Source organism: Balaenoptera acutorostrata, chromosome 9 (assembly GCF_949987535.1).
Source record: "Balaenoptera acutorostrata chromosome 9, mBalAcu1.1, whole genome shotgun sequence".
Classification (NCBI taxonomy): Eukaryota; Metazoa; Chordata; class Mammalia; order Artiodactyla; family Balaenopteridae; genus Balaenoptera; species Balaenoptera acutorostrata.
The window spans coordinates 89,055,811-89,083,716 of record NC_080072.1 but is presented as its reverse complement, the minus strand read 5'-3'; the positions used below and the strand labels follow the sequence as shown (position 1 = coordinate 89,083,716).

Sequence of the window (27,906 nt, the reverse complement as noted above, 5' to 3'; positions counted from 1 at the left end):
CCACTTTTATTGATTTGAATTCAGTGGTTTTCCTTGTGTTGCTTTAGCACCTGGATGTTTATCAGCACTGGTAGGATTATCATGTTGTACAATAATCATATACATTCCCTCCATTAAAATGAGAGCTCCTTGAGGACTAGAACTAGCTGTTTCATCCCCGTATCATCAATGCCTGGCTTGTTTGTACATAAACATAATTTCTTGATCCAATAGCTGTTGTTCAGCATCCTCTCTGTGGCAGACAGAGAGGAGGCAATGATGAGAAAAATCAGACAGTCTCTGTTTTACTAAAACAGTTTAGTCAAAGCATCTCAGAAGCAGTGCATCCTGGACACACCCCCACCATTAACACCACTACTATCCATAATCACGAAAAGGTATTCTTTATACCTTCTTTTCTAGATAAGTAGATTTTTATGAGGAACATTATATTCTTTGGGCAGAGATTTCCTTCCATTCTTAGTAATCCTGTCTAGGACAAATATTAGTGGCCCAAGACTTGAATTTTGTAGTGAGTCAAATACTGTGAAATGTAGGGCTGTTTCTCAAAGCTCAGGTGGGAAGCAGAAATTCACATACGACAACCTTTATACTGAATAAGATGCACAAAAAATTACAAATATAAAAACTTAGAGGTAAAATGGTTACAATTCAAAGGATGGTAATGATGAATGTAATACATGTCAAGTAAACCTGAAATTCCAACTGAGTAGCCTACTTCACAAGCTATACAGTGTAGGGGGAAATCCTGTCAGTATCAGCCCATTTTTACTAGAATCCTTCTGGGGAATAAGGAAGGTATTTTAAAGACATTCTCTATCTCTCATCTCTGGGATGAAGTTCATGATCAAATACAATTTTATAACTAGATGTTTACACTGTGATTCATCAAATCCCTCTATGAATAATCTAGGAGGAATTTTTTAGTCTACCTCTTCAAAGTTGCTCAACTTTCGAAATGAAGTACTTGCAACCTCCTGATACCTGTCCCCCAATTACTCTGAAATCTCTCTCCTCTCTCATTCATCACTCCCCCTTTCCCTGTGGTTCAGATTTTAAAGGTTTATTAATTAGAATTTATTCATTAATTGATTTTAACACTACTATGGGGCACTTACTGTATGCCAGACAGTTCATATAATTCCTGCCTTTATGGAACTTAAATCCAAGCAGTCAATAATTAATTCAAACAACAAATGTAAATATTTCTAAGTACGGGATATTCAGTGGTTAGTATTTTTAAAAAACTTTCATGTATAAAGTGCAAGTTGAGTGTGTATAAGAACCACCTTCACGGACTTCCCTGGTGGTACAGTGGTTAAGAATCTGCCTGCCAGTACAGGGGACACAGTCCGATCCCTGGTCCGGGAAGATCCCACATGCCGCGGAGCAACTAAGCCCGTGTGCCACAAATACTGAGCCTGTGCTCTACAGCCCACGAGCCACAACTACTGAAGCCCGTGCGCCTAGAGCCCGCGCTCCGCAACAAGAGAAGCCACCACAATGAGAAACCTGCATGCTGCAACGAAGACCCAATGCAGTCCCGCCAAAATAAATAAATAAAAAATTTTTTAAATATATAAAAAAGAACCACCTTCCCACATATACACCAAAATCTGCAATGGTTCAAACTAAATTTACCTAGGATTTTCCAACACTCTTCAATGTCACCAAAAGTTTTCCTTTGAAGAGCACGTATCTGAATAGATGAGGTTCTAAAATTCTAGCTGCTTGATGTTACCTAAAATATTGTGCCAGAAATTCATCACTAATAATTTATATTACATGGCAAGTGTTTCATTCCATAGAAAATTTATATTCAGAGATCCTTATATTTTTGCATGAACATTAAGGAAACATCTTAAAATATTATTTTTCTGCTTTATCAGTTTCCTTTATTTTATCCTTGGTTCAGCAGATAGCTTAAATGCCTTTAAAAAAATCACCATCAGCTAAGAGAGTATACAATCACAATCATTTCCATAACGTTTCCTTCTTCTTTTGAAAATGAAGGTCAGGAATTTCTTTTCAAATTCAGTAGCAGATTAGTCAGATTTATTGTGTGAGTAGTTACCGGCTAAATTTGCCAGTTTCCTTGCCCTTCTTTATGGTTCTCCAGTTAATCTTATTGCACCTCTTTACTCATGTTTCCTTCTGCTGGGTCTACTGGGCAAAAAGTCTGAGATAAAAAACTTCTGCTTACTCTCTCTCTACAGAATTATGTAACTCTTTTTGTCTCACTTTGTTCTTTCCCTTTGATTTCTTGGCATATAAACCTTGGATAATATACTAAAAAAATTTAGTAAAGAAACTATTTTAGAACTCTAAAAGAAATATGTGAATAACTAAGAGTAAAATTAAGCACAGTACTAATAGCACAAAGACAAATCATTGTGGAGAAGAGAACAGACCTAGATTCTATGGTAAATTTATGGTCTGGACAGGAATATGAGAAAATGAACATTTACAGAATATTTACCATGTGCCAGATACTGTCATAAGCACCACCAAAAATATAAATAGAGAGTTGGTTGTTTCAAATATTTGGTCCAAGATCAGAGAGCAATGGTGCAGTCACAGAGCTGAGACTGAAGGCAGGTAGATCTGATCCCAAAGAAAGTCCACATTCTTTTCAAATTCCATTCTAATGGGATTCATAGTATCAATGTCCAGTCCGTGGCAGTCTCAAAATCTGCAATGTGGAGGTAACATTACCTACCCACGTGATTGTTGTGAACATTGTATGAAATAATGTATCCAATCCCGCAAGGATGGTGCCAAGCATATAACTCAAATAATCACCACATATTTGTTCCCTCCAGAGACCTCTGTGTAACAGGTTCTTCTCAAGCAGAGAGAATGCATATGAGGATACCAAAGCCCCCTTTCACCTACGAAATTGTATCTACTGGAGTGTTGAGCCAAAGATACCAGTTTTTACATATTTATGTAATACTGGCTTATTGGCTTTTAAAAATTCTAAATTAAGAGGAGATTGCTAGAACTAATGATCTGAGGGTAATGTTTGCTGTCACTGTTGGCTGCCAAGGGAGTTGCAAATCTCCTAGTTCCAGATCAGGACAACCACTAACCTTGAGCCACATTCAGCTGAGGATGTTTCTTTCCTAAATGATTTCACCCACAACCTGATTCTCTCCATAGTCCCACTCACCATGGTAGAGGCTTAATGGACCTGGAAGGGAGGAAAAAATAAGTCACTGTGAGAATGTCATGCAGACACAACTGCAACAACGAGGACCTGGTCAGAGCACGTCAAAGGAAAAACTATTCCACATGCATAGATACGGTATTTCCCACAACTCACAGGCTCAGAATCTTGCGGGGAGGTTCCCTTAACTCTTACCCACTCAATTATTAAGTAGTTTAGACACTGGCCAAAACCCTATTTGTGGTCTTTCAAGCCCAACCATAGGCAACTACGAAGACTTTACCTGGCAAACCTCACAAAGGGAAACTGCCCTCTTTGCCCGGGGATTTGGTGCACAGCCAGTGCACTGCAGTCTTTGAAGAGAGTGCCAGTCGAGGACCTTGCTCCCCCTCGCCCACCAAGCTGGCCATCCTCTTACCTATAATCTGTATTCCTAGAACTGGCACCGCCCTTGGAGGCCTGTTTATCAGGGGCCTTTGGCAGAAGACTTTCTCAGGCACCTCTGCTGAGGTCTCGTTATCGGAGGTGAGAGAAGGGGACCGTTAACACATTTTCTCCACTCTGCCTCATGACTCAGTGGTTGTCCACTCCTCGCCCTTTCCCCACTCCCCTCTCCCCTCCCTCCTGGGCTCTCTCAGCAGTGAGGCAGTGCCCACACCTATGCTTATCCAGCTGGCCCTAGATCAGCGCTCTCTCATGAGCAAGAATGGAACAGGGGAGAGCCAGGGCTTTCTCCACTTCAGCTTAAACTAGTTTTGCTTATACTACTGCAGGGAGTGACTGAAGGCTTGAAAGTTACTTTTCCTTCTGGTTTGTAATCTTAATTGGCTACTTCAGCACCTGGTAGCTGAGATCGCTCCAGCTCATCTCCAGTTCCTGATCTTCATTTTCATTTTTTTTTCTTTTTTAAAAAATTTATTTATTTATTTTTGGCTGCATTGGGTCTTCCTTGCTGCACGCGGGCTTTCTCTAGTTGTGGCGAGCAGGGGCTACTCTTCGATGCGGTTCGCGGGCTTCTCATTGCAGTGGCTTCTCTTGTTGCAGAGCACGGGCTCTAGGCGCGGGCCTCAGTAGCTGTGGCACACAGGCTCAGTAGTTGTGGTGCGCGCGCTTAGTTGCTCTGCGGCATGTGGGATCATCCAGCACCAGAGCTCAAACTCATGTCCCCTGCATTGGCAGGTGCATTCTTAACCACTGGGCCACCAGAGAAGTCCACCTGATCTTCATTTTCAGTTCCATACTTCGTGGAAGAGTGAAGTGTTGTCCAGAGCAGTCACAGAATCTGGAGTCAGATGACTGGATTCAAATTCACACTATGCTACTTTTTAGTGTTTGACAGTTGTTATGGGCTGAATTGTGTCTCCCCAAATTCATATGTTGAAGTTCTAACCCCCAGTACTTCAGAATATGACCATACTTGGATAAAGTCTTTAAACAGGTATTTAAAATAAGGTCATTAGGGTGGGCCCTAATCCAGTATGACTATTGTCCTTATAAGAAGCAATTAGGACACACACCCAGAGAAGACCAAGTGAAGATACAGGGAGAAGACAGCTATCTATAAGCCAAACAGAGAGGCCTCAGAAGAAACCAACCCTATCAACATCTGATTTTGGACTTATAGCATCCAAAACTGTGAGAAAATAAATTTTTGTTGTTTAAGCCATCTAGTCTATGGCACTTTGTTATGGCAGTCAAAGAAAAGTGATACAAGAGTGATCATGTTACTTTTCTTGGCCATAATTTTCTCCTATGTAGACTGGGAATAAACTGATTATTGTTACAGCAGCATTTTAAAAAATGATAAGACCATTTAAGTAGAGAATATTGTGAATACCCAAGAAATATCAGCTCTTATTTTCCTTTGTTTTTAGCTTTGAAATGATTAGCCTTCTTGTTCTAGGACCTCTGACCTAATAATGGTCTACATATACTGGCAGCTTAATCTTTGATCAGATCACTTACCTATGCCAAATGATTGAACAACTCCTAACTTTCCTGAGGCCGTAATTTAAACTTCTTGATCTGGATCTAAAATCAATCTGCTAAAATGGCCCCATTTTATTTTTTCTCACTGTATCGTCTACTATTAGCCAGACAAAATTTTCCGATTCAGTTACAATATACACACTCTTCTCTCAGAAGCCATGGATTTTAGGTATTTTGCCTTTGTACATACTTTCATTCTATGCTTGAAATCTTCGTCTTTTTTTCTGTTCTTAAGCCTTCTCATTCTTTAGTGATTAAGTTGAGGAAGCATTTTCTTAACATTCCCACTCCTAGCAATCTCAAAGCAGGTGAGGAATAGTGCTTAGGAAATGAGGGTATTTATAGATAGATAACGAACTCATTTATTCATAAAACAATTACTGGGAATTCTCTATTTGCTAAGAATTGGGATATGTTTGGATATAAAAAGTAAGAAAAATATAGACCTGTCCTCCAAGGTTTCATAATCTAGTGGGAGAAGGAACTACATTACATGCTGCTAAATACCCTGCTTGATGTATGAAAAGGATGCTTTATACACATAGGAGGATATATGCAAATAAAAGAAGGGCAGAGCCAACTTTCAGGAGTAGAGAGCATTTGAGCTGAATCATGAAAACTCTGGAAGCATAAGCTAGGAGAAAAAAGAAAAACTTCTTTCTGAAAAAGAAAGAGACATGTTCAATACACCTGGAGTGTGTAAAGAAGAGAGCAGTAGGAGGTGGGAGGGAGGAAAGTCTCAAGACAGGTGAGAGACACATTTGGATAAGCAGAATTCGCATAAGCCAACCTGAAACCAACGTGTGTTTTGTTTTCCCTACTTCCTGTCTAGTCTGAAGCAGATATATTTTATGGGTGGTATATCTGTACCTGCTGGCAAATGGTTGGCATTTACAGGTGGAGTCTTGACATAGGGCATATTACTTATTTTTATGTCTAAAAATCTTCTACTGCAGGAAAATCAAAACCAAAAGAATATTTATAAACATTTAAGAACTTCAATTATATAAGAGAAGAAAAAATGATTTAGTGAATATTATCCAGGACAAATAGCTTTAGTATTCTCTTTCCTTTTTTCCCCCTAAGCTCTTTCTGCTGATTTTTTTGGTCACTCTTTATTCCATCGTCATCCTGTCTTTGATCTTTGTACGATTAATAATTTAGAAGCATAATGGCACCACTTGAAGAAAGAAACTTAGCAGAACTTTATAAGCATTATAAACTTAAAAGATTACTTTCAAATACCATTTAGAGACTTTGCTGTACAATTTTATGTTGTTTTCCTTCTAAAAGTATTTAAGGTAAATATTCTTTTATCCCTGGACAGTCATTTATAATTCTGACAATTTCTGAGCAATACTTAAATGTGAGTGTGCTTTCAAAGCTCTGGAAATATAAGAAAGGGCAAATGGGAATATTAAATACTAAGCATTTACTCTGTTCTGAGCATTTATAACTTTATCTCATTTAAGCCTCATAATACCGAAAAATAGGGATTATTAAGTACGTTTTATGGATGAAGACAGTAACCATTAGAGATATTAAGTAATTGACTTTTGCTTCATACTTTTATATTACAAAATTTCAGTGTTATCCCAGGCATTTCTGTTGACAAATTCCATGCTATTTCCATTAAACTAAGGCTAATTAAAAAGTGGTGTGGGAGAAGCACAGGATGATAAACTCTATAATGTCATATGTTTTTCTGTGTGTTTTTTTGTTTTGCTTTTTTGTTGTTTTTGAATTGTTGCTGGACTAAGTTCAGAAGGATTTAAAGTTATTCATTATGGAAAGAAAAGTCATACACCACATAGGATCTACTAATTCATGATGATGAGCTTCATAATAACAAGTGATAGTGCTATTTTCAAGATTCTCCATGTCACAAATGGTAAAACAGAGGCACAAGAGGTTAAGTAGTAAATGTGGGTGACTGATAACTATTAAATTTATTGGTGGGAATCAAATCCAGTTGATATAATATCAAACTTTCTTGTTTGGAAACTTGGTTTTCCAGCTACAATATTACAAAAAGAATCTAATCTAAATGATTTTAACAAAAAATCTGTGGCTCATGTTCCATCAGTAGAAGCTTTAATGTATTTTTCTGGTTGGGCTCTGATTTTTCTGAACAAATTCTAAAAATAGAGAACCCATAATATAAAAGGCTTCACAGTGAGCCCCACAGACTAGCATATCTGAAAGTAGGCACATGAATTGCTAAGAGAAGATCTGTTGTGCACAAAGAATTCATATTTGATAAGAAAATGTTCTCAAAAATATACATAACTTGAAACTGACACTGTCCTAGAGAAACATCACAGTCAGGCCCTCCCCACAATATCCTTTAGTAAAATATGTATCTTGAGAATGTTTATCTCTTTCTTTGATTCTTGATGACATATTATCTGGGTATAAATATTTTAGTAACAAAATTTCTATTTCTATACTCATATTTTATTAAGAAGCCACCTAAGGTCAGTTTGTTTCAAAGTTTGTTAGTGTCATTATCTATCTATCTATCTGGCTGAACCACACTGACTCCGTTTTGTCAGCTCCATCTCAGGCCGGCTGTCCTACCCACTCCCCTTTCTGAGTGACTGAGCTTTAGCCTCCTCACAAGGACTGTGCCCAAGCCAGATAAGTTCTCTATCAACTTTTACCTTTGCCTTCATCTGATACGAAAACTGGAAGAGTGCCTTTTGCTGATGCAGATGGTTAATGGTCATGAGACCCCTAGGGGGAGGAAAAACCCCCAGTTCCCAGAAACGTGGACTTGCTTCTTCCTAGTGGTCAGATTCTATTTTTAGCTTTGGTGCCCTTAAGTCCCCCTGTGCCCCTGTCAGCTATGTGGAGTGCAGCTGTGAAGGCCTCTGGATCATTGTTAGCCCAATCCCACCAGTATGTAAGTTACCCACAATAAATTTCCTAAGTGCACTTTGTGGAGTTGCCTGCTTCATTTTTCAGTCTTCAAGTTCCTTCTAGTTCAGAGGATGTTATTCAATATCTCTGCCTCCAAACACTGTCTGTCAGGTTTTTTTGGCCACTCATAAGAGTCTTTCTTTATCCTTAAAATGCAGCCATTTAATTGGTATATATCTCATGATTGATCATTTCATATGTTTCCTTGGGACACCATTGCCCTTTCAAACTACATATTTTAGGTTTTTGTTCTCTCCATCTCCCCACCTCAAAATTTTTTCTTTTCTCAAAAGTCTTTGAATATTTTTGTTCTATATTTTTTCTAGTTTCTTTCAAGAATACCACTCTAGGAAGTTGAAATGCTTTTATCTTTTAGTTGAATAAGTTTCTCTGTAATCATTTTTCTTTTGTTTGTTTCCATTTTATTTGCTTATTGCCTGTGTCTTTCTTACAGTTTTCTCCTTTTAATGTCTCTTTGCTGTTTAATTATATTTTCCTGGATTTTTTGGTCACCGCTGGAATTATAGCACACAGTACAATGCCTGCCACATAGTGTAGTTTCACCAAGTATTTGTTGAATATATTAAGAATAAAGGAAAAAGAACTTTCTTGCTTCTTTGTCCTCTTCTATTATTGTTAGTGGTGAGTGAAAGGAAGCTCATTTTCATTGATTTTATGTGTTTCGTTTGTCAACCAAGCAGAATAGGCAAGACTATTATTTACTTAGTAAAATATTTATTGATAGTGTAGTCTGCACATGTTTCTGTAGGCCATAACATATGGTAGTAAAAATTGCAGGCTTTGTTGACAGATAGATCTGGTTTCAGGTCACAGTTCTGCTGGGTAATAACTGGGAGAGTGTGGTAACGAGATCATGTTGTTCCTCCATAACTCCAGTGCCTTATCATGGTGTCTTTCACAAAGTAGGTCCTCAACAGATATTTCTGGAATGTCTGTTGGGTGAATAAATCTACAAAATTATGGATGTAGGTTTTTTTTTCAGTTTCTTAGAAATATTATAATTAAAAAATGTATACATCCTAAAATACCAAAATATGTATCAAAATTACAAACAAGACTATGGATTAAAAAAATTTTTTAAGCCAAGTATAACTGTCCATTGATTTAAAAAAATATTACCCACTGTTTGTGTTTGTTCAGTGACATAGGAAAAGAATGGCATTATTTCTTTCAAGTGGCTGAATATCAGGTATGTGTTAGAGCTTGAAATGGGCATGGAGAAAAAGAAGCTACCCCAGAGTTGACCCAAACTCAGCTAATGATATCCAAGTAGCCAAAAAGCTTACAAAGAATTAATTCTTTATGTAACATAGGTTTACAAGGTAAAAAAAAAAAATGATTAAAATAGTGTCAGAGGACAGATTATCCTTCCTGAACTGCTTTTTCTTTTTTTTTAAATAAATGATCAAAAGTAAAGAGGACTTCAAATTCCAGCTTCCTGACACAGTAATATATATATATATATATATATATATATGTATATATATATATTTTTTAAAACGAAAAGTTGGTGGGTTTTTTATTAATTAATTAATTCATTTATTTTTGGCTGCATTGGGTCTTTGTTGCTGTTTTCTCTAGTTGCAGTGACTGGGGGGCTACTCTTCATTGCTGCGTGCAGGCTTCTCATTGCGGTGGCTTCTCTTGTTGTGGAGCAGGGCTCTAGGAGCACGGGCTTCAGTAGTTGTGGCAGGTGGGCTCAGTAGTTGTGGCTCGTGGGCTCTACAGCGCAGGCTCAGTAGTCGTGGCACACGGGCTTAGCTGTTCCGCGGCATGTGGGATCTTCCTGAACCAGGGATTCAACCCGTGTCCCCTGCAATGACAGGTGGATTCTTAACCACTGCGCCACCAGGGAAGTCCCAGTAATAGGAATTTTAAGTCAGCTTCTGTCAGGATTTTGGTGAAAGGAGAGGCTATTTAACCAGGCAAGAATGACTCATATTATTTTATAAAAGAAAACAAAAATGTGAGGAAAATGCAGGCATAGAAGAGAATTCTATGATTTTCATATCTAAAAAAAAAATCTATGTGTATAATCTGCATTTATTAAACATAGTCCAGAAGAAATGTGTGCATGTGGGTTTATGTTGAAGTATGTTCAGCCAAGCATTGTTTGTATTATTGAAAAATTAGACATAATTTTAGACATAAATGTCCACAAATAAATTATGATGCATTCATATGATGAAATAATATATAATAATGCAAGTGTTAGATTTGGCAGATCCTATTACTATTAAAAATACCTATTTTAATTTATATATTGTTAAAAATATTTCCTCACCCCCCTTATACATCCCAGACTCACTGATATCAGGCTTGACCAAAGGACTTAAATAAGGAAATGAAATGTGAGCAGAAGAGATGCCTGCCACTTTTCTACAAAAACATCCATTCTCCATGGTTTTTCTTCCCTGTGCTATGATACATGCAATGTCCCTGTTAGTGTCTGTTCCATCATTCTGGTCTCACAGTGGAGAGTGACGGAATCATAGAACAGAGCAGCTACCCACTCCTGTTGGCTGCACAATAAGATTAAACCTTTGTTGTTGGGAGTCACCAGGGTTTTAGAGTCATTTGTTATTGCCAACAGCATAACTTTGAGGTGGCACTGAGAGAGTAAATCCATCATCCTGACATAGCTTATATTGTTAACATTCTTCCTCCTCAAATTCTGAATGTAAATCGATTAATTCATAAATCTATAGTGGCTATATACAAATGATTGATATATAATGCCATCTGCTTGTGACTTTGTCATACATCCTTTCACTTTAAGTCAGGGAATCATTTTGCTGTTTGCAAATGTGTAAGTTCAGATACAGTGTACAGAGGCACTCCAGTGATACACTGTTCTTCATTAAAAAAAATGGACAATTTATCTAATCTACTTACCCTCCTAATTGTTTACCCTTTTTCAACTACTGATTTACCTATATGGATAGATATAAAAGAACACACAATAAACCATGAGCCATGGTTAGAAGTGAGGGGGCAGAAGGAGGAGGAAAGATAATTTTTACTTTACACAAATATGTATTAATTTATTCTTTATAAAAATTGTAGCACAGATTGTGGTGATGGTTTCACAAATGAATGCTTATCTCCAAACTCATCAAATTGTATATATATTATTATAGCTTTTTGTATGTCTAAAAAATTAATAAAACAAAATAGCTGAGGGAAGAAAATGCCAAATATGTATTATATATATAATACATAATTTAAAAATGAAAATAGGCTAACTGAAAATGCTATAATTTATTTTTACCCCTGTGAATATTATCATGGATTTCAGAAGTATTTTTTTAAGTCATTTGATTTTTTTTAAGGGTTAATTTTTTTGTGTGTTTGTTGCTTTATTCACATACTTGTAAGGGTGACCAACGGTGTGTGTGTGTGTGTGTGTGTGTGTGTGTGTGTGTATGTATATATGTATATATGAATATCTGGATTTTATCTCTTGGCTGACATATTTAAATGCATGCTACTGAAATGAAATACAATTTACCAAAAAATGTTTTCTTTATTTAATGAGAATGGCCAAATCTACTAAAAAGAAAATAAGCCACATTTCATTTTTATGCTATAGTATTTCATGACTACACTCTAATGAGTGAAATATGCTTCTTTAGAGAAGTCTAAAAAATCTGCAATAATTTTTCCAGGATTTTTATTCACTTTATTTTTGGTAGAGATGAGATGCCTGACCTTCTTTTAACTTTAAATGTTGAGGCGCATAGTTTATAAAATGCTACAGACACATCTCTAAACCAAAGAAATCCATTAAAATGGATTTTAAATGGATTTCCTTCAAGAAGATAGCATTAGGAGTCTTCTTTACTTCTTATTTTGAAACAGTCGGGAGTTAATGTTTTTCTCTAAAGTCATATTGGTCAAAGATTAGCTTTTTCCCCGTGTAACTCTGGAGATCTCAGGAGATTGGGTGAATGTTCTAGGACAGCAGATTTGAATTTTATATAGGGGGCTTTCCGACATCCAGTTCAATAACTGAGGAGTAGGAAATGAAGAGGAAATTAATACGTGAAGTCTAATAAACCTTGAACTACTTCCCTCTTCCTCTCCTTCTTAGCTAAAGAACTTTAGAGGTAAATAGATCTTGCTTTTAATTCTGGTTTGGTTGCTTTCTAGTTGCAGGACCTTGGATGAATCAGTTAACTTCTCTGAAGCTGTGTTTCCTCTGATTTATAAAAGGGAATAACAACATATTCTTCACTGGCTTGGGGAAGGTTAAAATACAATAATGTACATACAGTGCTTAGCAGAGTATGTGTCTAAATACAGGTGTCCCACACAAGGGAGGCTTTGCCTACTTTATAAAAATGTGTATTTTTATGTGAGCAAACAGATGACCCTTAGATGCACTTAGGAGCCTGACTCATCAAAAGTGCCTAACACAGGTATCATGCAGGTACCTTGAGTTATGCCACACTTGTCTGTCCCCAAAAACTGCAAATAAAAAGGGTCGCCTAAGGCTCTTGTCAACCATGCAGATGCCTAGAGCCCACCTCAGAAACTCTGATAGGGACGATCTGGGATGGAACCTACTCATCAGAAGTCTAGCCACTGTTCCCATGTCTGAGGAGGGTAGCCTGAGGCAGGCAGTCCCCCTGCAAGGAACTCTGGCTTCCTTTTTATAGGCGAATTTGATATTATTATAACTTTTAGCTCTTTTCAAAACAACACCAAGACTTTAATCTGAGATGAGGCTGTCTGCATACAGGCTATTCTAGGATCGTCGTGCTTATATTCAAGTAGGGGTCAGTTTCCCAAGGAATAAACTCCTGTGAAAAAGGCTACACCCCTCAGGGGTCTTATTTAGCCATTGTTTTTAGATTAAAAAGCACTTTCCACACTGCTCTATTTCTATTAGGATTAACCCCCGGTTACAACACGTTTTCAGTAGCTTATTTAAGGTGTTTGAAAAATGCCCCCACCTCATTCATGTAAAGGTAGAATTGGTTAACCCCACAGCCATCCCCTTCCTCCCTCTACAGGTCATCTCCGAGTCAAAATGATACTCTTCGCTTCTCTGATTTTTATTACCTTTGGGCTTTGATGGGTATAATTGATCAGCTTGGCTTCAAAGTGACTCAGATGATATTTCATCTCTGTCACTTGATGGACTGACCTCTCCTTTTACAGTAATGGGCTCTTGCTAACCTCTGCTGACGTCACCTTTGTTGCCAAACCATGCTCTGAATTACAGCAGCTGGTTGCTAACTGGTCACAGCACGAAGTAAGCTTGTCCTCTAGTGGCCGCTGTTCAGATCGCGCCTTCAGGGCTTTGGTTCCGCCTTCACTCGCGGGGGTCGGGGCTGGAGCAATTTAAGTCAGAAATAAATTAGTCCACACAAAAAATAGATGTCTCTCAGTTTCACCAAATAATAATGTTCTTAGTGTGAGAATTTTTCTCAAAGTATTATTTTGGATGAGCCGACACGAATAGCATTTCAATAAAAATAAGCAGTTATTAAGAAATGCTTTGAAAATGTGCATGTGTTTAGTAAAAGACTATTTCCCATCATATAAATGGAGGAGGAAGTGAGTTGCAAGATAGAATTGTTCATACTATACCTAGACTTTTTATATTAAGCAATCAGTTTGATTCCCAGGATATTTCTTGTCTCATCATCTCCCCACTCTTGTTAAAAACCCTTCATTGAATTCTTGTTGTCAATACATTAAAATATAAACTCCTTAGAAAAACGGGCTTTCACAATTTGGGTCGAAACAATTTTTTAAAAGTTTTTGCTACTCATTCATTTTTCATTCTAAGATTCTGGCCAGATCAAATTACATGTTTCTAGACAAGTTACATCCATTCATATTTCTTTGCTTTCTCACATGCTGTTCTTCTACTTGAAATGTCCTTCTTCCCTTCTTCCTTTCTTTCCTCCTTCAGAGACCTGTCGAAACACAGAATTCCTTCTTCTTGACTTAAGTATTGTCTTCTCTGTAAAACTTTCCTGACTCTTCCTTTTCCTAATTCTGCCTTAAAAATTCTACTACATCATCACTTAATATAGTAGACTGAGTTTTTGAGGATTTTCTTAAAGCCTGGTAGTGTGCCTGTGATCTAAAACATACTCAGGTCACACATTTCTATGAATAAAAGATTGATTTAATGTATAAATAAGCTTCATTGTGTTTCCAAGTATAAACTGGTAGACATACTCTGAACTTAATTCTACCTGTGATTTTCCTTCTAAGACACTGATGGTGGTATCTGTCATTATTGCAGCCCAGCATCCATTCCCCATTATTTTAATAATGACTCCCAGTCCCATTGTTGTAGTAATGACTCCCAGATTCTATTTCTGTACTTGCATGCACTCCCATGTGCTTCCAGTGATGTTGACGCCATTCAATTCTGCTTCTGTTAATGAGCGTGTGGTTTAGATCTGACTAATGAGAGTGCCACATTCTTCTGGCCTTGGTGATTGACTCAAGAATGGACAACATTAAGACACTGCTAATCCTCCTGGAAAAGAGACTCATAGTTTTCCACTAACTATGAATCATGAAAGATGAGAGGAATGGAACTTCTACCACTATCTTGCTACCACACGAAGCCAGCGTTTTGGTAACAGAGCAGAAAGGCACAGAAATTGGAATGTTGGTGATGTTGTTGAGAATATAAATTGTCATGACCCAATAGAGCATATTTTGGACTGTGATCTAGTTAATATTGGTTTTTCTACCTTTCTGGAGTCCAAAGAGTCATGATTGATTATATGTATTTCACTAGTTATCCTTTCTCAGACCTTACTATTTATCCTTACTTATCTGAGCTCAAACAGAAAGCAAGCAAGCATCCATCAACAGATAGGTCTTAATAGTTGTCATAAAATTAAAAAAAAATAATGCCATGGTTGGTTTGGACCTCAGGTGTACTAATTCTGAGATATTGAGTTTTGCACCTGTGTCTGAGAATTCCCCAGGTGCGTGAAACTCCAGTTATCCATGGTAGTAACTTTCTGGTTAATATACCCTTTAGTATCTGTCTTCCCTGAATCACTTCCCCACTTTTCTGTTAGTGTTCTCTGTACCTTCCAAGCAAACTATCTGCATTTGAAATTTTGTCTTAGAGTCTTCTTCTGGGGGAACCCAGACTAAGACTCAGACTCTGTGTGTGTTGTGTGCACATGAGTGTGTGTTTGTGTGCTTTTGTGAGATGTGTGTACTATATCCTGGGATTTGTATAGTAGGACCCTTTTATAATGTTGGGGAGGTTTGGGGTTTTTTGTTCTTTTTTCTTTAGTAGATTATCTGATCCCTGTGTCTGTGTTTATGTCTTTTTGTTGGCTGTCAAGTAACTCAGGGACAGATTTGTTGCCAACTTCTAATAATATTAGATTACCCCATAGCCTGCCTTCTACATATTAATTTCACTTCTGGATTCATCTTTTCCCAATAATATCTTCCTTTTGTTCTGTTTCTTCTCTACTTTTAAAATCTCACCATGTGTATTTGTTCCTTTCTGAAAAAGACAAGATTTTTTTTAATTAAGTTTAATTTACTATTCCTAACACTATGTAGGTCACTTTGTGCCATTAAAATAGAAGTTGATTAAGATGACTAAATAAAATTGGAAATACAAGCATATATCTCCAATCTATCCAGTTGAATACAATACTTATCATGTATCACTTCAACCAAGCATTAAGGGAAAATTCAGGTTTCAAGAAGCCCCAGTAGTCTTTAATTTGAGGGGACGTTTGAAAAAAATAATACAAAATTACAAACATAGAACTAGAAAGTGAATGAGAAAACAAACAAAAAAAATTATAAATTTTTAAAAGGTCACATACACCGAAAACATCACAAAACTCAGAAAAATAACATAAGGTATGTCTTAAGTAACTACCTGTCACAACTCTATAATTACTTTTCTGACATTTTGACTACTTGCTCTTCGAATATTTTAATGCATTTTTATAACATTTTCTACAGAAAACAAAATTGAAAGACAACTCATTGCTTCCTCCAAAAGAGCTGATCAAACACTTTAAATCATTAATATTGTTTTTAAAAGTTTTGTTTCACAACTTACTGCCATGCAAATTTTTATCAATTATGGGAAATCCCCTTTTAATTTAATTTAATCCCCTTCATATATGAACTATGTGATGTCATTGTATTTCACATTTTCTTGTGCAGGAACTACTCTTAAACCCTCTTTGAATTGATGTCACTCATATACTAGTCTGTTAGCATAACCATATCTTAAGAAACTTTTAAAAAATGACAATGTGACCATATTTTTAGGGTCCCTCGCTTGGTCTTGGAAGGTCCAGGGAAAATCTGGGCTCCTGGTGCTTAAGGTTTATTAGCGTCACTATGTATAAATATGCCCTGCAAGTAAGGGCAGAAGCACCATGTCTTCAGTTAATTACTTAAAGCATTAAACATTTACAGTTGACCCCTCTGTAACCAGGGGTTCTGCATCTGTGGATTCAACGAAACATGGATCAAATATATCCCCCCCCCAAAAAACTCCACAAAGTTCCAAAAAGGGAAAATTAAATTTGCTGGCAACTATTTAAATAACATTTACATTGTATTTACAACTATTTACATAGCATTTACATTATATTAGGTATTTTCAGTAATCTAGAGATGATTTAAAGTATATAGGAGGATGTGTATAGGTTATATGCAAATACTATGCCATTTTATATAAGGAAGTTGAGCATCCTTGGATTTTGGATTCCGAGGAGGGTCCTGGAACCAATCCCCATGAAAACCAAGGAACGACTGTAGTTCAACATAAAAAGTAGCTCGTAATTGCTAATAGAAATGAGAACTAGTTGAGCCCACATATTCCTGGAAAGAGAAAAGGATTGACATTTAGTGAGGGCCTACTCAGGCCAACCTGTATCACGTAACTGTATAAAAATGAATCCATTTACAAATCTATTCAATTAATACTTAAAAGCACCAACTCTCCAGGATACTGGAAATCTAGTTGTCAAAGAAGATAGATCTGTACCTTAAATTCTAATAGGGGAAATAGATAATAAAGATTAAACAAACAAATAACTACAAATTGTATGAGTGCTCTGAAGGAAACAAATAGATTGCTATGAGAAAGAAAACTGAGGGATGGGAAACCAAGTTTAGATCTACATATCTCTAAAGTACTATTTAAACTGAGACTTACAAGATGAGACAGACCAGACACAAGAAAAATGAGAAAAGTGTGGCCAAGGGTGGGAACAGTTTGTGCAGAGACACTGAGACGTAAAATAACATGACCTATTTGGGGCAACTTAGAGGAGGTCACTGTGCTGACTCGAGTGGGTGGCACAGGTGGCCCCCAGATCACCGCAGCCTTGGAGGCCGGGGCAAGGAAGGTTCTGAGTGCAGCAAGGAGCAATTTAAGGGTTGGATTTAAGGCTGACAACATACTTGTCATTCAGTCCATTGTGTGCAGCATGGAGCATATAAATACAACACAGGGAAGCAGGGAGGGCAGGTAGGAGACCCTCCAACAGCATGGGTAAGAGGTGACGGCTGCTTGCACTAAACAGAGATTGCAGATAGGTGGAGTATCAGAAAACAGATGCTAATTGCTGTCGAGTAGAATGTGAAGCAAAATGGGAGAAAGAGGATTCAAATTTGATTCCCTGGTGCTGCACACGTTTACTGATGTGGAGAAAGATTGGGGGAGAAACAGATTTCATTTATAAGCCTGTGGGGTAAGTGTTTTTGTGTTTATGGATAATGAGAGAGCTTTAACTTTCCCCCCATCATTCAATGCAAAAGTGGAAGAATATAAATCAATTTTTCCTGGATTTATTACCTTCAGAAATACACATTTTGAATACTGATCTTCCTTTCTCCCACTTTTTTGAATGTTTGGCCTAGCTGGTCTGTAAGTACTGGTATGGTATTCACGCCTCTGAATGTAGAATGGCTGTTCTGTTAGTGCCGCCTTACCTTCAGAATGTCCACTAGAGGGAGCTACTACAATGTTTTTTATTCATAGCTTTTGATAACTATGGTGAAGTTAGTATCTTCTGGTCACCCATAGACTTAATAAATATTATGTCGTTATTTTTTATAAAATTGTATGCATATTTTACATACAAGATCCTGGAATGTTGATCAGAAACCTTTTGGAAGGAGAAAATGTAGGAAATGAAGGGGAAAAAAAGAAACTCCTCATTTAAATAATTGGCAACAAAGCATCTAAGTTAAGCTGTGATTGAGGAAGAATCTGAAAATATTTTAGTAAGTAAGGCATACAGGGTTATATAAAATTTAATAGAAACCAGTGTTATTATCTTAAGATGTGTAAAATTATATTATTCACTGTGCTGTCTTTATTTTTTATTTTAAGTGAATAATAAATATTTAAGAACAATTTAAAAAGTTACCTTTTACATGGTCTCCAAATCTGTTTTTCCCCTAAGGTCATACGTTACTGAATATAAAATTTTCTACCATAGGAAGTTTTTAGAGCACACGAGTCACATAGTATAAATATCTCCAGTTAAATAAATAACACAAAATAAGCATAAACATAACAAGAACAAAAACAACAATAATACCAACCAACCCTGGGGTGTCCCTTCCCTTTGTTGTGTGCTGAACCATGAAATGCTGCTTGAGGACAGTAGCAGCAGGGTAGCAGCAGTCCATGCAAGGGTATGAGCGACAAAGACATCACTCAAAATGGAGTTTCTTAGGTGCCAGTAGATAGATGAGCGCCCTTCCAGTGAAGCATGTGTTTCTAGATAGGGATTGCCCTCCTCCCAAGGATCTAACATGTAATGTGTTGTGAGTTCTGAAAGTGCCTTGGATTTTATTTGTTACCTCCGGGTATCAGGTAAAGTGGTAAATACCACCTTTTTAATTGGCACTGCTCCGTCCTAACCGATGGCCATTAGCTCAGCCTGCTGGGGAATCGGCCTTTAGCTGTCTGTCTGAAAATAAGCAGGTCAGCTCTGCACAGACCCAACTCACAATGAGAGAAATAGTCCAGGAGGTTTGAAAACAGCATGTGACAATAAAATCTGAGGAAGAAAACTTTCTCAACCACGAAAGATATGCATTTGATATATCTTAACATTTTTTTATCCAGAGCACATGAAAGAAATCATCATAATTTAATGATACAAAACCTGGGATGTGTTAATATTTAGCTCAGTGGTTCTGAATTCTGGCTACACACTGAAATCGTTTGGGAAAATATTAATCTCAGCTGCTCAGGCCACACTTCATACCAATTAAATCAGAATTGCTGGGATTAAAATCCAGGCATTAGTCATTTTTTAAGTTTTCCAGGTGACTCCAATGTGCAGCCAGTTCTGGAAATCATTGGTGTAGTGTAGTGTTTCCCAAATCTTTATATTATAGGAGTCACCTTGGGATCTTGTTAAAATACTGATTTTGCTTCAGTGAGTTTTGTGTGAAGCCTGAAATTCCCAGAAGATGGCGATGTTGCTGTTCACATACCACTGCTCAGCCTGGGTACCAGGCCATGTGGGTGGGCTTTCCTCTCCTCTATCAACACAGAGCTCCTAAAATGCCAGGAGTCTTTCAACTTATTTGGTGATATGTATTGTTGCTTGATGGTGTGGAAGCTTTTGGATATTTGACACAAACCTCAGCCCATCGTCTGAGAGTCTTTAGCTTTGCTCCAAAACCCACTAAGATTCTCTGCTTAGATGATTTTTTTCTTTCAGGAAACCTGGGCAACAGATATTCAGATTTTCAGCAGGAAGGAGTTTATAAGCAACAAAGTGTATATAAATTAGTGGAAGCACAATGAGTTTGTGGGCAATACATTACCCACCTGATTATCGTATCACTAGTATAGTAGGTAAAATTAGGTCTGTGGATTTTGAGATGCTTTTCCACTGAGTCAGAAATGGAAATACAGAGAAGTTAAGAAACTTACCTGAAATCACACAGTAAATAATTGGTGAAATCAGGATTTAAACCCAGGCAGTAGGTGTTTCTAAGCCTTTGCTTCTAACCACCATTTTATACAGCTTTGCAATAAACCTGATACTTAGGAACCAATTAATAGATGAGAAAATTAGAGCCCTGAAAAGTAAGTGACTTACTCTATTATCAAAAAGTGGTCAATGGGGCTTCCCTGGTGGCGCAGTGGTTGAGAATCCGCCTGCCAATGCAGGGGACACGGGTTCGAGCCCTGGTCTGGGAGGATCGCACATGCCGCGGAGCAACTAGGCCCGTGAGCCACAACTACTGAGCCTGCGCGTCTGGAGCCTGTGGTCCGCAACAAGAGAGGCCGCGGTAGTGAGAGGCCTGCGCACCGCGATGAAGAGTGGCCCCCGCTTGCCGCAACTAGAGAAAGCCCTCGCACAGAAACGAAGACCCAGAACAGCCATAAATAAATAAATAGATAGATAGATAGATAGATAGATAGTCAATGGTCAGGGATGGGTTGAAACTCAGATTTATTTTCTTTCAGTTGTAAAGTCCAAGTTGTTCTCCATGTAGCTTCTGAAACCAAGGGAGAATCTTGTCAAATACCAGAAAATACTGACTTCTGAAGAGTCATGAAGACCTCCTTTGGATTCAATTTTCCTTCCATTTTCTTCTTCATATATGTTATGGACTGTCCACACTGCAGCGTGGACTAAGTACATCATAAAATTAATCAAATCATTATGGAAGGCAGAGAGTGCCCTCCTTCCTGCCGAGAATCTGAATATCGCTGAGGAGGAGACTAAGTACCCAAGAGGAAAGGGGGTGGACTCAGAAGATGCCTTAGCGAGACGGGCTGGCAACACTCTCCCCACAACAGGACAAAGGATTTTGAGGGGTAACCATCAACCTGCCATTTTCCTAGCTTGCTTTTAAGATCAAGAAGTGGAGGTTTACTTCAAAGGTATCTATTATTGCTCGTGTTTGAGAGAGCGGTTGTTCAGAAAACGTCAAGTGGACCCCATGTCAGTGGACAGTAAAAGTGGGATTTTCTGTTATTTTTTAAAAAATTGTTCTAAGAAAGTGCCTACAGGAGAAAACATAAATCTTGTCTCTTAAATTGTCACTATTCCATGAGTGGGTAGAAAAGGGATTCCCAGCCTTAGTAGTAGTAGTATTTCCAAATAGGCTCAGTAAAGCTTGTCATTTTAGCTTCAGTAATAATGAACCAAACAAGAGTGGATGAACGTGTAGACTTTCCCTGGCCTCTGCCCTCCTTCCAATTTCAGACCAATTTCTTTGGCCATTGTGTGCCTGGAGCAATAAAGAAAGAAAACATCTAAAGCAGACTGTTTCCCTCTTTAGGTGTGTACCATGTCCCAGAAAGCAGCAAGGTAGAAGGAGAGAGGAATATTGCTTTGCCAGCTTATACACTAAATTAGTCATCATGTGTGTGTGCAGAGGGGATGAATAACAGATATTTGAAGAAGTGATTACCAGTTAACCTACCAAAGATATGTGTTATGTCTACTTTAAACCAAGGTTAAATTTTAGTGGTTTACTTGTGTAGACCTTGGTGCTTACAAAAAAAAGGTCATATATTTTTGAGAGACAGAGTAATGAACTGCCAATGCAAGTGGTTGAAAACAAACATTTGTTAAAATCCTAGTTCCTCCACTCTACCCATGTGTGTTTTTAGACACGTTACATAACTTCCTTGAGCCTTAGCTTCTTTAGTTAGAAAGAGAGAAAACAAGTCCCTCTTTCACACATTTGCTGTAAGGATCAGAAGTAGCATGACAAATACTCAGCATAGAGCAACCACCAATGAACGGTAGTTTATTCATTTCATAAATGTCTACTGTGTGCCTTTCAAGTTCCAGATAGTTCTTGAAAATACAGGAATGAATGAAATATGGGTCTTGCTCTCCATGCATGTACAGTCTAAAGGCAAGACCCCTACAGAGAGAGAGAGAGAGACACTAAGATAAGGGCAAACAGGATGTTGTTTATCACTATTGCTATTATAGAGTTTGGCCCCTCTTTGGACCAGGCTTCTTTCTTCACCACGAGCTCACTTAAACAAATTAGTCCATTTAATCCTGAAACCATGTGTGGAGGACCATGAATTAATGGGCTAGATAGTGTGAGTTGCTGTAATAGAAACATGATTAGAACAACACTGTAGTATCAGATGTCACACTGGCATTATTTTTATATTTGAAGGTCCCTCAAGTAATAGTCCTATCAGATCTCTCTTCTCCTTCCCTGCATAAGGAACATTGTTTTGATTGAAGTGAAATGGATGGGATTTCTTATATTTATCAGAATTCTGTTCTACTATAGAGCTTGTTTTGAAAATAAGGATTTGTTTCAACGCAATTGATATATTAGAAGACAAATGTGAAGTCTGCATTTACTTGTGCATGAGTCCATCTACAGAAAACACTAGGTGAACACAGAAAACCGCACCCAACTGAACCCAGCCAAATAGGAATACACAAAACACACACATGCAAACCCTCAAACAGTTACCAGCTCCCTCAGCCATTTTGTGTGTTATGAGCCTCGCCCATCCTCATCTGCATCACAGAATTCCCTTAGATTCGGATAACACCCCTTCATGATCTACAACACTTGCATAAGCAAACTTTAGGTCTCTGTCAGTATAAAGTGGCATGTTGTGGGGTGGAGTCAAGATGGCGGACTAGGAGGACGCGGAATCCGCGTCTCCTCACAACTAGGGCCCCTACCAGGCACCGGTGGGGGACCACGGACACCTAAGGGCACGGGAGGAACCACCAGCAACCGGGTAGGATGTGGGGCTTGGGGGGAGTGAAGGGGGAGGAGAAGTGGAGGCGGGAAGGGACTGGGGCCCCTGAGGGGCGGCTGGGGGAGGGGAAGGGATCCCACGCCCGAAGGGGGAAATTGGGGAACCATTGGGAGGGCAGAGGATCAAAAGGGAGCGTGGCCAGCTTTCTCCTGCCCACTTGGGCCCCCAGGAACCTTCTGAGATCCTGGGCCTGATCCTCTGCCCACCTAGGCCCGCTCCAGCCGTGCGGGTCCTGAGGGAGTGGGAGGGAGGGAAGGGGGAGCAAATGTAAAGGCCGGACTTCTGGGACCAGCACCCCTGAGGGGCGGCTGGGGGAGGGGAGGAGTTCCTACACCCAGCGGAACCCACCCACGGTTAGGGGTCCAGTGGCGATGGGGGAGACCCTGGGGGAGACGGTGGCGGAGGGGCAGAGGACTGGAAGGGAACCGGGCCAGTCCTTTCCCTGTCCACTCAGGCACTGGGGAGCCTGCTGGGCTCCGGGGCCTAATCCTCTGCCTTTGGAACCTCCCTCCTGCCACACAGATCCCAAGCCCCGCCCCTACATCCCCAGGGCCCCACCTCTAGCCTCGGACACCCCCTCCAACGAGCTGGGCCTAAACCCCACCCACACACCCTCACTCAGGGCCCTACCTCCAAACTCCGGAACTCCACACTCCACAGGCCCTCCTTTCCACCTGCTGCCTCTCCCCTTCCCTGCAGATCCTAAGCAGAGGCCCCGCCCCACGCTCAAACGTCACCCCCCACCCACCTAGGTCCCGCCCCACCCAAACCTCCCCCCGCTGTAAGTTCCATCCCCTGCCTAAACTCTGCCTCCATAGCCAAGGCTTTTATTTATTTATTTTCTTTTTTCCTCTTTTAGACTGGGGTTCTGTTTTACCTTGTTGATTCATTGTTGTTGATTCTTTTATATTTTTATTTTTCCTAAGAAGTCTTATTTTTCTAATTTTATTTTATTCTTTACACTTTGTTAGTGATCTCTCCTTTTGGCTTGTTCTCCCCCTCCTTTTTTTGGGGGGGGGGTTCTAAATGATTTCAAAAGTATTTTGAGTCTTTTACATAAAGAAAATACAAGAAAAAGAAACATGGCAGATCCATAAAATATATGGAGGATGAAACTGTCCATAATTTTAAAAATTTTACAGTCCATAAAAGTCATCATAAAAGTCTCAAAAACATGAACCTCAATTATAATAAATATATGGCCTACTAGAAACGAAATTACTGTTACTAAAACTACTGATAAACTGCAAATGTATTTTAAACATCTTATTATCCATTTTAATGGCAAACATACTGAGTAAGTTTTAACTTGATGTCCTCTACGGATTGCAGATAATTCGAATAAATACTTTCAAATTTGAAAAGTAGCTTTTGGTAGGAATTTGAACAATCCTCCAGATTGGCCATGATTGCAGCCCAGCCTTGGTGCTGAAGACGTTCATCATGGACCAGACCTTCACAGAAAGAGCAAAGTTTCTTGGCAACTTCGTACATTTCCACTGCAAGTTGTGTCCTTGAAGCAACAGTGTGAAAAACTGCAGGCATCATAAGGGACGCTTCAACTTTTCTTTCCATGTCATTTTCTGTTGAAAAGGTAGTTTTAGGAATAGCAGGTAGACGTTCAGATAAGACCATTTCCTTGTTGAAAAGAAAAAGTGGATTTGTGTCCGTCCCGGCGCTGTAGGTGCACGCTCTCCGGTCTGCAGCCGTGCACTCTCCCCCGTTGACCACCAGCACCTGGTGCTGAATAGCGATCTTGCGCTTGCTGTGGATGGCACGCTTCAGGTCAGCCACAGTTTGCACTGTAAGTTCAGTGTCAAATGTCAGGGTGGTTCCAGTGTTCACCAGAAATACGTACAACTTATGATGATTTCTCTGGATTCTGTGAGCTTATACCGCACTCTGATACGATTACGTCAGGCACTTTGAAAAGGATTACCACTTCTCTTAAAAAGCAGATTAAAAGTGTCTTAGGTTTGCTTTGCTTGATACTGGCAACTGAATGGCGTTACTGGTTAAACTCAGTGAACGGGCAGCGCCGCCTCCTCCTCCGCCGGCGGCAGCAGCAGGGCCCGCGGCTCCCGGCACCATCTTCCGCCGCCGCCTTGTCCTCGGCGGCTGCTACCAACCGTCCATCGGCGCCGCCAACCGACACAAGCGCCGCGGCCGGGGCCGCTGCCGCTTGTGGGCGGCGGGGACGGGCAGGCCCCTCTCCTCCGGGTCGGGGGCCGGGGGAGGGCGGGCCGCGGCCGGTCAGAGCCGAGGGGCCGGGCGACGGGGAGCCGAGGCAGCGCCGGGCTCGTCAGGGCTGCGGACACGCCCTCCTTTTCTTTTTCTTTTTTTTTTTCTGTTGTGGTTTTATTTTACCTGTTGCAGTTGTTTCAATTATACTTTTATTTTTCCTAATATATTTTTTATTTTTCTAATTTTATTTTGTTTTTTATTCTTTGATATTGTACTCCGTTTTTTCTTTCTTTCTTCCTTTTTTTTTTTTAACCGTGCCGCAAAGCTTGCGGGATCTTGGTTCCCAGGCCAGAGGCTGGGCCCGAGCTTCTGTGGTGGGAGCTCCAAGTCCAAACCGCTGGACTAACAGAGAAACTCAGACCCCAGGGAATATCAGTTGGAGTGAGGCCTCGCGGAGGTCCTCAGCACCAACACCCAGCCCTATCCAACTGCCTGCAAACTCCACTGCCAGACGTCTCAGGCCAAACAACCAGTAAGACAGGAATACAGTGCCACCCATCCAAAAAAAAAAAAAAAAAAGAAACGACAAAAGAATTTGTTACAGATGAAGGAGCAAGGTAAAAACCTACAAGACTAAATAAATGAAGATGAAATAGGCAACCTACCTGAAAAAGAATTCAGAGTAATGATAGTAAAGATGATACAAAATCTCGGAAACAGAATGGAGAAAATACAAGAAACATTTAACAAGGATCTAGAAGAACTAAAGAGCAAACAAACAGTGACTTACTATTACCAAATCATATGTCATTCATCTTTTGGAGAGTCAAAGAAAGTCCTCTTTCAAGCAGTTCACAATCTAATGTAGGAAATGGAAGATAATAAATTACATTAGAGTAAAAGAGTAATATGAAAGAGTAGGTACAGGGATATTGAAGAAGAGCATGTGGCTTTATCTTTGATGGGAATTTTGCATTAAAGGCTTACCAGAGAAGTTAACAATTAAGCTCCACATTGAAGCTTAAGAAACACTAGTTGGCGAGAACTGTACTGATCAAATGAGCAGTTATGCAAAGATTTTGAGTTATAAAGAACATTGGGGAAATGTAAACAGGTAGATAAACCTAGAGCATGGAACTTTTGTGGGGAAATAGCAAGGGATGTAAGACAAAATTTGCATTCATATCTAAGGAACGTTGGTCTGTTCTATAGGCAATAAGATATAACTTCAAAACTGTTAAAGGGATGAATGCCATGACTGAATTTTACATTTTAATGAGAGTATATTGACAGACTATAGAAGAACAGTTGGTGGATCGCTCATGTTAATGACCCTTCTGGGATGCTGGTTAGGAAGGAAAGAAAGAGCTTTCAAAAAATAATAAGAATAGGTACACTTCTCACTCCATTCAGCAGTCAATGACTGCATTATTTCTTTGTCTGGTTTTCTACCATCCTCTCCTATCGACTATCAAGCAACTATTTTTGTAGTTAACTAATTCATACCCAATTTTGGACAGAAGGGATAAAGTACATTTTAATAATTCAAGTTTAAGGTAGTTTAATGTGGCAATAATCCAAGTGTGAGGTAATGGGGAGCCTGAACTAAGTTAATAATGAAAGAAAGGAAAGGGGTAACAGGTGCTGGACACATACTGGAGATACTACGGACAAGATTTGGCTGTTCGTTGGATATGAAAGACAAAGGAGAAGGAGTCACTGATTTATGGAAGGCTGTTTTGACTGGGCTCCGAGATAACATGAGGTATAGGGAAGTCAGAAGGAGGAGCTGCTTTAAGTGTCTAGTCTGTGACTTTGATTTTGTATGTAATGTAGCAATGTGTCAGCAGACTAGGAGATTACACATCAAGTTTTGAATGAGTAGCCCTGATGTTCCATGAGTCTCTGATGAGTAGTTATCAAAGACATAATTAAATGTAAGTATTATAATTCATTTGAGAAGCAATTCCAGGGAATGAGAGTAGGGAAGTAGAAAATTAAGACAGGGAGTGGAAGAAGTTAATACAGTAATAAAGTCATCAATGTAGGTATCTGTAGCTTAGTCCTGCTTGGAATCCCAGGTGCTTTGGAAATGGCATAGCACACATGCCTCAGATTTATCCCACCCCAAAGGTGAAGGACCTGGGGTATTTATCTACTAAGACCCCTTAATCATTGTTTGAGGGATGTTCCCAAGGATGCTAATTCCCTAGAACTCCTAGCCTGCCTTTCACATGAACAGAATAGACACAGATGATGAGATAAACCCTTTAGGCAAAGACACACAGATGCTAACAGCAAAATTCAGGAAGGCATGTACTAAAATGGCGAAGGCAGGGCACTGCTACAGCAATCTTTAGAGGTTATGTGTTCTAAGAATGCCAAATTCAAATATTATAACATTATTTGCGAACACGATTAATACTTAAGTGAAATTATTTGTCTTTGAAGACATGATAAGGGCACATTTTCATGCTAACACACTGACATCAGCTCTGTTGCTGGCATGCAGGCATGATAATAGTCACTGGAAATAGAATAAGAAAAACAACATGCTACGAGACATAGAAACCAGAGGAACAATTATATATGGTTAGAGAAAAAGGTCAGTGTTTTCATCATGTACCTTGTAACTTAGCGTGTGCTTTCTGAATGTGTTTATATGTATGAATGGTATATGTTTATGATGTTCAAGTTACTGCTAAAGTAATTGTACCTGATGGTTTCCACCTGTATCAGAAATTTCCTTTTTTTCTTCACTGGTAAACCCTCCTAAAGACATACTTTTCTCAGACATTCAGCTGGACTATGTACTACTTATTAAAACTCTGTTATGATTCTTTTCCATATCCTTATTAAA

The 27,906-nt window shown here is 39.0% G+C and overlaps 1 protein-coding gene and 1 long non-coding RNA gene across 8 annotated transcripts in view; one reads left to right on the top strand and one right to left on the bottom strand.

Moving 5' to 3' along the window:
• The window catches only part of BCO2 (beta-carotene oxygenase 2), a 479,892-nt gene that overhangs the window by 19,326 nt on the left and 432,660 nt on the right, over positions 1-27,906 (top strand). For 2 of the 7 annotated variants that reach the window (XM_057553031.1, XM_057553028.1), the window contains exon 1: positions 22,729-22,841. The exons of the other annotated variants lie outside the window; for them this stretch is intronic. The gene's annotated coding sequence lies outside the window, so the exon portion shown is untranslated. Of the gene's footprint in view, positions 1-22,728; positions 22,842-27,906 lie in introns of those variants that run through there. 7 annotated transcript variants of the gene reach the window in all.
• LOC130708852 (uncharacterized) lies at positions 9,657-23,551 on the bottom strand. The gene is made up of 3 exons (XR_009009273.1): positions 23,493-23,551; positions 13,286-13,440; positions 9,657-9,914 (listed from the first exon to the last, which is right to left on the bottom strand). It is a non-coding gene; the product is annotated as an uncharacterized LOC130708852 (long non-coding RNA).